The sequence below is a fragment of the Gouania willdenowi genome, chromosome 6 (genome assembly GCF_900634775.1).
Source record: "Gouania willdenowi chromosome 6, fGouWil2.1, whole genome shotgun sequence".
In the NCBI taxonomy this organism is placed as follows: Eukaryota; Metazoa; Chordata; class Actinopteri; order Blenniiformes; family Gobiesocidae; genus Gouania; species Gouania willdenowi.
The window spans coordinates 21,987,630-22,000,516 of record NC_041049.1 but is presented as its reverse complement, the minus strand read 5'-3'; positions in this window follow the sequence as shown (position 1 = coordinate 22,000,516).

Sequence of the window (12,887 nt, the reverse complement as noted above, 5' to 3'; positions counted from 1 at the left end):
AATGAGGACATTTAGTAGAAACACTAATAAACTTGCACTTTATTGGGAAGCAGCTTGTATCGGATAGTTTTCTATGTATATTTTATTGTAATGTACTTGTATAACAACAAAGATTCAAACTGTTGAGTTGGTTCTGTGACTTTTGTTTACAATGTTGGTTAAATTTGTATATACATTTTATTTAATTTTATTTTTTTATCAATTTGTCTTGAAAATAAGCTTCAGATCAGGAGCTCACATACTTTTAATCCCTGAATGGTAACTTCAGTGACTATTTTGCGTTAGATTTTACTTAAAAAATATAAACACAATGATAAAAAAAAAAAAAACAACAACAACTAGAATGAATCAGAACTATTAGTGTAAATATTAGTGTCTAATTTTGAGGAGGGTCAAGTTAGTCAACATCAACAAATTGGAAGTGAACTCTGTGGGAAGTTAGACATAGCTTTCTAACAACAGTGAACATGTCATTTAATAAACAATAGAGCTGTGGTCATAAATACAGTCAAATTGAATGCGAGGGTCAAGGTTTGTATCCCACATGAAACAATAAAGCTTATTAACTAACTATTGTGGCAGGCCCATGGTGCCCCCTAGTGGAAAATGTTGAGATTGCAGATAAAGATTATCACTGGAGGTTTCCTCTGTAAATGACTATTTAAGGAATACATTATTATGATTTATCTGTACGAGCCTCGTCCTAAATTAAAAGGAAAGATATCATCCATTGTCATAGTTTTAGTTGCCTTGCCTTTGTTTGCATTTAACCTTTAGACTAGTTTTAGGAAGGTGACTCAGTAAAGTAGACAATGGTGATTGATCAACAAAACTATTGCTGGTTATTAACTGTCAATGAAATGTTTATTTTATAGTGGTATAGTAGGTATAATAGAAAAATAACCTTATAAATAAAATATATCGATGTAATATTAATCTGGCCTTGGAAAAACGCTTATGTACTAGAATATTTGCATTTCCTGAAGAAAATGTGATAATGCATTAGCGTTAACCTAGCATTAGCCTAGCAATAGCGTTAACCTAGCATTAGCACTAATCTAGCATTAGCATTAGCCTAACGTCAGCATTAGCTTTAATCTAGTATTAGCATTAGCATTAACGAAGCATTAGCACTAACCTAGCATTAGTATTGGTCTACCATTTGCATTTGCCTAGCGTTAGCATTAGCTTTAGTCTAGCATTAGCATTGACACTAACCTAGCATTAGCATTCGCTTAGTATTAGCATCAACCTAGCGTCAGCATTGCATTAGCATTAACCTAGCAATAGCATTAGCCTAGCACTGGCATTAACCTAGCATTACCACTAACATAGCATTAGCTAAACATTAATCTAACAATAGCTGAACATTGTTAGGGGACAGTCTCTCCAGTGGTATCTGTCATCGTGTCCTTTGAGCAAGACACTTCACCCACATTGCCTATTATGAGTGTAGTGAGTGAGTGTTGGTGGTGGTCAGCGGGGCCGATGGCGCACTATGGCATCCTTGCCTCGGTCAGTCTGCCCCAGGACAGCTGTGGCTACAATAGTAGCTTACCACCACCAAGTGTGGAGTGAAAAAATAATGCCTTAATTGTGTAAAAAGCTCTGAGTGTCTATGATAAAGCGCAATATAAAATCCAATGCATTATTATTATTATTAGCAATAAGGTTGAAATGGGTTGAAAAGTTGAAAAAAGCCTCCAGCATCTTTACCAATTAGAAGCCGACTTCAGATGACGTCCAGTGTGCTGGAAAACAAAGAAAGTGAGTAGGATTATAGGAAAATCCACAGACTGACTATGGAGATTTAAACAGGACACAATCTGTGGAGTTAGTGCCCATTGTTTTCATACCTGACAAGGACTAACAAAAATCCACCACAAGGCTATTGTTAAAACCTGTGTGTCCTCTCTAACTAATTTACTAACTAAATGTCTGGATGTAACTTTGAATCTTCTGAAACTTTGAATACATGAAAAATGTTCAAATATTATTGCATTATTTCCCATTGAACTTAATTGAAGACCAGTGGTTATTTTTGTAAAGATGAGAAACTGCCATGAATTACTAACTTCCCTTTAATAATAATAATGCATTGGATTTTATATAGGGCTTTATCATATCAGAATCGGAATTCCTTTATTTATCCCAGGGGTAAATTGCTTTTGTTATCATTTTGTTATTAAGGCATTATTTTTTTTCACTCCACACTTGGTGGTGGTGGTAAGCTACTATTGTAGCCACAGCTGCCCTGAGGCAGACTGATGGAGGCGAGGCTGCCATAGTGTGCCATTGGCCCCTCCAACCAACACTCACACACTACAGTCATACTAGGCAATGTGGGTGAAGTGCCTTGCCCAAGGACACAATGACAGATACCACTGGAGCGACTGTCCCCCGCTGTGGCACCTGGAATTCTCAGTGGTCTCCCATCAACTACTAACCAGGCCCAGACCTGCTCAGCTTCAGAGATCTAACGACATCGGGCAATGACAGGCTGGTATGGCCACGCCCTGTTGGTGCCACACACAAAGCTGAAGCAACAACATCAACCAGAGAAAAAGGCAGGAGTAACAGTCATGTAGCAAGGCCATTTTAATAAAACTAAGTATAAATTCTAAAGTACTCACTTGAAAAACAAATGAACTTCAAAGAAACAAACCATTAAAGACTGGGAAATGTGGACAGGAATAATAGTGATACGTTGTGAATCACTGGAGTTATTTTTTTCTCTGCATTTTACCCATGTTTCCCAGGTGGGCTAGCATTAGAGGAGCCTGAGAAGTAGTTAGGAATAAAGGCCTTGTTCAAGAGCCCACAGTGACAGCAAATGGTAGATCTGAACCAGCAACCCTGTGGTTACAAGTGCACTTCCTTTACCTTTAGGCCACCACTGCCTTGTGAAGGTTGACAAGCCAGAAGAGGAAGACATTGCATTAACACTCACTCCGCCGTGTGTTCAAGCACTCCTTACATAGAAGAGGGGAGCAATCAGTAAGTGAGGCTGGGAACAACAGTGAAGAGAGAGATTACTCAATCCTCTGCGTCTACACACTGAAACAACAACTAGAACAACTAAAGCCAACAAGAACCAACAAAGAAAAGGACTTTGACAGGGCTTTAGCCCACAAACATCTGACCAACCAAATCAATAACATAACATTGAGATTCCAATCTAATAAATGTTCCTTGAACTGCTGCAATCTATTACACTTCAATGAGCTACAGTCACTTTGAAATTAAACTCCTGAAGTTCAGCTACTCAAGTAATACAAAGAAAACAAGAATCTGCTATACATAAAAAATAAAAGAAACAGATAGTGTTTTTAGTGGTTTTTTTAGAGGTTTGAGAGCAAAAACACAGTAAAAAAAATTCTATCCATAGCTTATTATTTACGGTAATTATATTATCTCCAATATTAATTTTCAATTTATAGTATAAAGTAGATAAGTAATAAGAAGAGCACCTCCTCTCAGCTCCAAATATCCTCTTTGCCAGAAGTTATGTGGATCAATGATCCTGATCATGGTACCTCGATCATTCACACTATTCTCATTAATGTATGAACACCCTGATTTATTGTTATTTTTCGAAAAATCTGAATCCAATCCAGATAAAACAGGATGATTGAGGAACCAATCCGACGTAACTGAGTCAAATTTCAATAAGATGGGTCAAATACGAACCAAGATATAACAGTTTTAGATTTCACATAATGATGAGAGATTTGTCTATTTCTTAAACTAATCCAGAATAAGTCATCTGATCCGAATCCCCTCAAAAATGTAATGGAATCCTCCATGGTGCAAATTCACTCCTTGGTTAAAATGTTGTTAAAATCCCTTATTTCTGACATAATCCTGGTAACAAACAAATCTATACCGGTGAAACTATATATCCATATATATTAAAATGTCTCTTTTTCGCTGTTGAAACCTAACCTTTTTCTAAATGAGTGTTTAAATATAAGCTGTGTTACATTATTTGATTGATGAACTGTAGTGCGTGCAGTAAATGCTGCCATAAATCAGCATTTGCATACAGAGCATGGAAATGACCTGCTTTTAGTAGAAACCTCTGTAACAAACACTTTGCATTCCACGGCTAAAAAATCAACCTCTGAACACCTGCTACTTTGTTTTTTGCCTCCATTCTTTACATGACAGTGTGTTTGCATGTCGTGTTGTTCAAAGGAGAGACTCACACTGTGGAAGAAGGAGAGCCATAGAGAGGCACTGCTATATGATCATACGTACGTAAAACAGTAGATTTATGTTTAAATGTAAATACCTGTTTAAAAACATGTAATGATTTGTATACTTTGTATAGAATGTGTGATTATCAGGGTTACATCACATACTTTTCTTTGATAACATCCCCATTCAGGTGGTTCAAGTGTGATTGATGATCATCTGGAAGAAGAACTGTCACTGACCTGAAAACTGAGCAGAGATGTTTGTCAAAGTTGAGTGTGTGGAAAAAAATGTTACATACCAAAGATTCACAATACTTTCTTATTTATTCATTTAAAATGCAATCTTTATTTTAGCCTATCGAGGAAAAGGATTTTCCCATCGACTCTTTCATACATAAATGTCAGCAGAATGGTTGGTCAAACGTCTGGTTCGGTACTGAATTATGCCTTCTGGTTGTGGGTGCGTTGGGCAATGGTCTGCTGCTCGGCTTGTTTTTAAGAGACAGAAAGTCCCTCTCTCCGTCTCAGGTAGGTCAACAGTTCCACAATCAAGGATTGCTTTACAGGTCTTAAGTGGTAGTTTGTGACCCAAAATTCAGTGGCTGATCTGTTTTAAGTCTAGATTTAATTCATGGATGAAAAGAAATGGTTATATTTTTTAGTATTGACTTTACTTCAGAGCACAGTCCAGGGTTATCAATATCAATATACGCCAAAATTTTCTTTTAGGATTGCACTTCATGGTTGATTTAGTTAACCCTCCTATTATCCTTAGGGTCAATTTGACCCTATTCAATGTTTATCATTCAAAAAATAATATTTGAATTTTTTGTTTTGCTTCATATTTCATGACATTTTCTAATTTGATGGGTAAAAATGATTAAGCATAAAATTATCATTATGATTTTTTTTTCTATGTGCTGAACACATATTGCATGCATATGGGGTTCCTCTGGGGTCAATTTGACCCCAAGCTGTCTTAGCTGTGTGAAACTGTGTGAGACCCATGTGTGATCTTACATCCTGTGTGTATTGCAATCTGCACACTCTCTCTCTCCTCTAAGAAAAATTTTACAGTCCATTGGGTTTTGGAACAGCTCTTTCACAGTAAAAGTGATGTAGAGGACAATGTGTCTGAGACAAAGGACTTTATAGTGAATAACCCCAAATATGTTACAAAAAATTAGATAAAAATAACTAAATAAATATGTTTATGAGAGGAAGGGCGGGGGGGTCACCAACATCAATCAATGTGGTTCATTCTGAGAGAGTCATGAATGTGCACCCCAAATTAGAAAAGACAACTGAAAGTTTGACCTGATGGTAGCGCTGCAGGAAAGGTTATATCATCACCAAAACCAATAGGGTTCATACCTTTGTGGTCATTAATGTTGTCAGTAAATTGGAGAAGATTTGGATTAAAACTATTCAAGATAAATGTATTCTAATTTATAAGTTTGGCCTGATGGTGGCGCTAGACAACCAGTCAAGGTTTCATTATCAAGGAGTTATTTATTTATTCAACAAATAAACAAAGTATCTGACAAAAAATTTGGTCAACAATCCATCCATCTATTTTCTTCCGCTTTTATCCGGGGCCGAGTCGCGGAGGCAGCAGTCTCAGCAGAGATGCCCAGACCTCCCGATCCAGGCACACCTCCTCCAGCCGTTCTGGGGGGACCCCGAGGCGACACCAGGCCAGCTCAGAGACATAGCCCCTCCAGCGTGTCCTGGGCCTTCCACGAGGCCTCTTCCCAGTAGGACATGCCTGAAACACCTCCCGAGGGAGGCAACCAGGAGGCATCCGATACAGATGCCCGAGCCACCTTAGCTGGCTCCTTTCGACGTGAAGGAGCAGCGACTCTACTCCGAGCTTCTCCCAAGTGACTGAGCTTCTCACCCGCCCAGCCACCCTGCGAAAGAAACTCATTTCGGCCGCCTGTATCCGCGATCTTGTCCTTTCGGTCATTACCCAAATCTCACGACCATAGGTGAGGGTAGGAACGTAGATCGATCGGTAAATTGAGAGCTTTACTCGTCCTCTCCAGCACCCTGGAGTAGACCTTGCCGGGGAGGCTGAGGAGTGTGATCCCTCTGTAGTTGGAGCACACCCTCCGATCCCCCTTCTTAAAGAGTGGGACCATCACCCCGGTCTGCTAATCCAGAGGCACTGTCCCCAACTGTCAACATTTTTATGAAAAACATTTTCTGGAGGCAAATATGATCTCTTGGGGTCAGACTGACCCCGAGGATAAAATGTGAGGGTAATAGGAGGGTTGAGTTTGTTGATTTAAAACAGGACACTGGTTTTAGCATCAGAGTGAATTGTTGGTTGCATACACACACACAATGATTTTATTTTACCTGACTTGGTTCCTGGTTTCTAAACTGTTCTTCTGTTCTCAGGTTTTAGGCCTGAATCTTGTTGTGATGAATTTTCTCTTCCTGTCTATAATGCCTTTTAGTTTGGCATTTCAGAGGGAATCTTCCAATACAAACGGTGAGTATATTCAAGATTAGACAAAAGACTGTTTGACTTCAAGTGTTCTGTCAAAGTAGATGATTAAGCAATATCACACGAGAGGGAGTGCTTGAGCTCAAGCATGGTATTGCTTTTATACAACAGCTCTACAAGCGCATTTTATAGGTTAAAGGTCACATGTCTTGCTATTTTTCACCCATCTCCGTTGGTTCTAATGCTGCATTCACACCGGATGTTTCACAAAATGTCCGTACGTCCAGATTACATACAAAGTCAATGAATAGATGCGTCCCAGATGCAAAACCTTCCTGTGTGACAGTGCGGAGCGATCCGCACTTCAAAGTGCGTTGGCCATGTGAGCATGCTCCCGATTTTACGCACATCCGCACACCCGCACATTTGCAAGAGTTAAAAATATTGAACTCATGAGGCTGTTTCGCATGACGAAAGCCAATCAGAGTCTTTGTTGACGATGACGTCAGGCCGTCAAACGCGGACACCGGTCTGTTCACCCATTCAACCATGGAGTAGAAGCTGTGTGTGACCACCTGGAGCTGTATGACATGGCCTTTATAACAGGGACCGGACTAGGAAGGATTTAGCGTGGAGGAGAATCAGCGAGGAGGTGGTAGTAGCAGGTAAAAGTTCTATCTGTAGTTTTCATCTCTGAAAGTCGGCACTGAGCTAGGATAGCATTAGCCGCTAATCACATCGGCTTTTTTCACTGGTGGTTTATGTTTGTGAGAGGAGAAAAAAGAGCGCAGCTCCTTGCTTCAGCAGGCAGTAAAACCAAGTTGGATGTGTTGCTGGTGGGCGGTGCTTCGCTTCAGACGTGCGTATGATGCGAATGGGGACATTTTTTAATCCTGCGGTACGTTTCTTACGGCAGATGCGTCCGGTGCCGCAGAAGTCGCATTCAGTGTGAACGCAGCATAAGAACCCCAAAAACATAGTATTTGAGGTTTATTTTCCCAAACTCGCCTGTTTTCCAACTCTACACAAACAGGCTGATTTGCGTCCTACTTTCGCATATTCATGAGTGGGCATGTCTATTGACGGAACACTGACACTGACTTCCTCCTCCCCGCACGGTGACGTAGGGCCAGAGGATGGCCCAAATAGCACTTTATGATGTTTAAAGCACAGAAAAGTAAATTTAGCATAACATGGACCCTTTGACAGCAATAAGTGACAAGAGATTAGGATTTGTTTGTTTATTTAATCATTTGGCCCCGCCAACAAAAATAATTTCACAAGTGGCGAGCACACGCCACACAGTGTACTGCAGTGTGTAGCCCAAGATGTAACAGTAATTAACGGTATTTACATCACAGTGACGTGCCGTGAGCACTAGGGTTGGGTAGGCTGGGCGTTGCAAATCGAGACCACCAATGTCAACATCAGTGACAATTCCATATGTTTCTGCTAGCAAGTGTTAATCCAATTCAATTCAAATCAACTTTATTTGTATAGTTCAATTTACAACAAAGTAATCTCAATGCGCTTATCAAAATATTAAATTCATAATAAGAAAGAAAAAACCCAACAAGATCCACATGAACAAGCATTTAGCCATCTAACAAAATCAACATCGTAAAAAACACCATTAAAGAAACATAAACAATTATTTAATATAGCCTCCATACTCTCCCAACAACATATATCTCATGACACGGCAGCTCTTCCGTTAAAAACACAGAAACATGGATAAAATGACAACAACAACTTGTAACAGCCTCAGTGAGGTGCATCCACAAAGCCAATCCTTCCTTTCACTGTGAAAAATATGAACAATTTTCTAACCTTACCTTTGCTGAAGGTCTGGTAGCTCAGGTGTTGGTCTCCCATCTTTTAAAAGCTGTCGTTTTTCTTCAAAAGAAAGTTTCTCTATCGTCTCTAGCGCTGTCATCCTGACTGTAGCGTTATCCCGCCCACTAGTTACAGAACGTAGCAGCAGCGGTCACGCTTTATCAATTTACTAATGTACTGTGAACGTATAAGTATAGCATTTAGCATAGCGCGATTAAGTCCAAAGGCAGCATAGAGAGCTGCCTTTTTACGTAAATGTTTTTCATCTTGGGGAACTGACTGTGGGCTATGAAAAGCACAAAATGCTGACACTTTCAAACTTATAGGTACTGTAGGCTATCGGAAATGGTAAAATAAATGATTTATAATTATATTATAATTAAAAAAAATAATCAAAATATCAATTCACCCTTGGGTAGGCAATGCCTACCTTGCCGACCCTGACTGCACTTCACTGTTAGATCAGCTGTACAGTGGACTGATATGATCCGTAAGATGTCCTGGTGCTGTTGTTACTCTATATCGACGTTCTTGGAATGTCTGCCGTCCAATCAAATTACTTGATCAGAACTAACAGTTGTATAACTAAATAAATTCAACTTCAGCCTTTTCAAAATTAGAGCCCTCTTAGGGGGCTTTCCCGGACGTCCACGTTGGAAAAACCCTGCTGTGTTATTTGATCCTTCAGGTACAATGACCAGGACACAAATCAGTGAGGCCAAAGACATCTTCAACACATTCAACCTGATTGGCTGTCCTTTGCTGCTCACTTGTATGTGTGTGGAGCGCTACCTCGCTGTGATAAGACCTATACTGTACCTGAGAATGAAAAAATGGGAATACCGTATTGCAGTGAGCGCAGTAATTTGGATCATCACATTTAGCTTCTGTTTATTAACAGGTAGGTGCTGCGGTAGAACACATATTTTTCTCATGTGTTGATAAATGAATGAAATGGAAACAAATTTTATGTCACAAAATGTGACATTATCAAAAATAAATAAATAAATAATAATAATATATATAAATATGTATATATATATATATATATATGTGCAAGAGTTTTATATTGTAGTTTCACGCAATTATTAGCTTAATATTTACCTAAAGGATTTGTAAAAGGAACCCTGCCAAAACCTTCTTCTTTTTGCAAACACCTGGTGGATACAATAGCACCTTCTACATTTTTATTTACATTCAACATTTTTTATTTAACATTTACATTTACATTTAACATTTTCATTTACATTTAACATTTTCATTTACATTTAACATATAGATTAACATTTAACATTTAGATTTACATTTAGACTTAACATTTACATTTAGATTTATTTATCATGTGTACACATTTTTAACAATGATATAGAAGATGCTGTGTATGAAAAATTATTTAGATTTAACATTTACACTTAGATTTAACATTTACATTTAACATTTAAATTTAACATGTAAATTTAGATTTAACATTTACATTTCGATTTAACATTTTGATTTTAAGATATAGATTTACATTTACATTTAAAATGTACTTTTAGATTTATGTTTCATGTGTACACATTTTAACGATGATATAGAACATGCTGTGGATGAAAAATAATTTACATTTAACATTTAAATTAAACAAATTTAGATTTAACATTTAGATTGACATATACATTTAGATTTATTTTTCAGGTTTACATATCTTTAACTGAATGATAGAGAACATGCTGTTTTTCATGAATTTCAGTCTCAAATTAAAGAAAAGTGAGCTAAATGTTCAAAATATGTCAGCTATGAAAAAGTAACAGAGTTTTTTCATTTGGTACCCCATAGAACCAACACAAACTAAAAGCCTTAATCTTTCACAGGTTTATTGGATAATCAATTTACAACCATCATCTATTTTAGCATCGTCATCTCTTGCCTGTTCTCGGTGATGCTGGCCTGCTTTGGAAGAATGGTCTGGTCTCTGATGCAGCAGAGTCCTGCTCAAAGCAACCGTGGGAACCAAAAACCAGCAGAGCGTTCCCTGAGGAGACAGGCGATGTATAACGTGCTGGTGGTGGTGTTGGCAGCAGTGACGGCGTACCTCCCAGTCCTCGTCATGTTACCTGTGGTCTTCTATATTTTCTTCTCGCAAGGAGTCAAATCAAGCATTATTTTGTGTTGCCTTTTGGAATTATCTCTGTTGAGTCCCAGGGTTGGTGTTCTCATCGCACCTCTGTTCTATCTGTCCAAGGCTAGACAGATATGTTGCGTTCGTAGGATAACAGATTAAATTAATAAAAGATGAATATGCATTATACCGGCAATGCAGCATGCTGGACTGATAGAGGAAGTTACATGTATTTATTTTTTAATGTTTACACTTAAATCAATTATTTAACAGCAACAAAAAATAATTATTTGTTTAGCAGAGGTGGGATGATACACTGACTTCATGATACGATACGATAGACGATAATGGGCTCGCGATAAGGACAAAAAATTGCAGTTGAAAAATAACAATGCTTTTGTTGGACTTTGACTCTGCACATACTTAATAACTCATGGGTTTTACCTTTTGGTCACACTTTATTTGAAGTTTTATACATAAGGTTGACATTACGCTGTTATTAGCATGAATAAGGTGTTGCTTGCTAATTTATGACACCTTTGGGGCTATGTTGTCATTTTTTGGGTTAAGTGAAGGGACCTAGTGAGGTTAGGGTAACAAACAACACTTAATGACAGCCTTCATGACACCTTATTCATGCTAATGACAGGTGCCATGTCATAATAATGCCGGCCCTACATGTATCAAATTTCAAGGAAAGTGTTACCGACCTATTCAACTAAAACAAACCATAACAATCAGATTTTGTGGATATTTTTAATCTGACACACATACACACCACTCCCCCATCCACTCCACATATCACTCATACCCTCATCTATAGATGTTTTAATATCGTGATATCTTGTTGCACGATATATCATCCCCCTTTATTTGTTATCTATATTGGGTGTACAGTGTATTTTGTAAAAGCAATTTTATCTGCTGCTGTATATTACACTGTCAAAGCTTCATAACATATGTTCCAAAGACAAACACATATATACGCATTCGTCACCAAATAGTTTTTTGTCTTTTCTTTTTTATTCGTTTGACTCATGTTTGTAATTATCCAAGTCTTTTCTGCATAATGTAACCCTAACATGCTTTGATTGCTTGCATTACTGCTGCTGGGGATAAAAACACAGACGTAGACATAGTGTAGATCTCATAGATCAATAAATGAAATGTGTTTAAAATGGGAGAATTTACTCACAAACAAAGGTTAAAGGTAAAAATTGCTGCTCACATCATTGTTTTTGACTCCATTACAAACATTAGTTTGGTTGACAGATGGTCATGTGTTTTGGACCTCTGACAAGTTCAACACAATGCATTGTGGGATTTGGAATCCAATGCAAAGACGCCACCTAATAAACATTTTTTTTTTTTTACTTCGTTGTTATCCTGATTTCTTGTGTTTCTTTGCCGGACAATAAAGACACTAAGTGATTTGCTTCTGATTTTTTTTTTCTTTTCTGGTTTGTTTATTGTGTTCACCATTATATGTCACTCCGCAAGTCATCAAATTTCGGCTGTATTTCCGTGGAAAGGCACAAAATGAACATCCGTCATTATTTTTGGTACAATTTTTAATCCATTTTTGTACTTTGGCAGTGTTTTTGGGGCACACTAGCATCAGTAGTGGATGGAAACAATTTTTGGATGAAATACAGGGAGTTTAAAGCAGTGTTTCTCAAATGGGGGTACGCAATGGCTCGACAGGTAGTACTAGAGAAAGAGAGAGAGAGGAAAATTAACAAATAAAGTGTCATTCTTGGTCCCACCCCAGGTGTAAGATGACTGGAAATGATAAAAAAAAAATATAGAAATAAATGTATTCAAGAGCCACTAAATGAGTGTTTTTCAACCTTGGGGTCGGGGCCCCATGTGAGGTCGCCTGGAGTTTAAATGGGTTCTTTTGAAATTTCTGAAAAACTAAAACAGATTTTTGATGTTTTTAATTAATATGTTTAATTAAAACAGCACATAATCTTTGTCAACTGTACTTCCACACTTTCACTTTGTGAAATATAAATCGTGTTTAGCTAAAATGCAGTAAAATAAATCAATAAATAAATACAATATCTGAGCTCAAACATGATCAAAAACGAATTCTAAAAAAAAAAATGTCTTTAGGGTTGCCAGAAATTGGAGTCACGACCCAAAAAAGGTTGTGAACCACTGCATTAAGTACTGTTTCTTTCCACTTATTTACAAAATTTGATTATTTAAACATTGTGCTATCACTAATTCATTCCATCATTATGCTAAGTTGGTTTTAAATAGTTTTCTAAGCAAAATGTTGTAGTCGCAC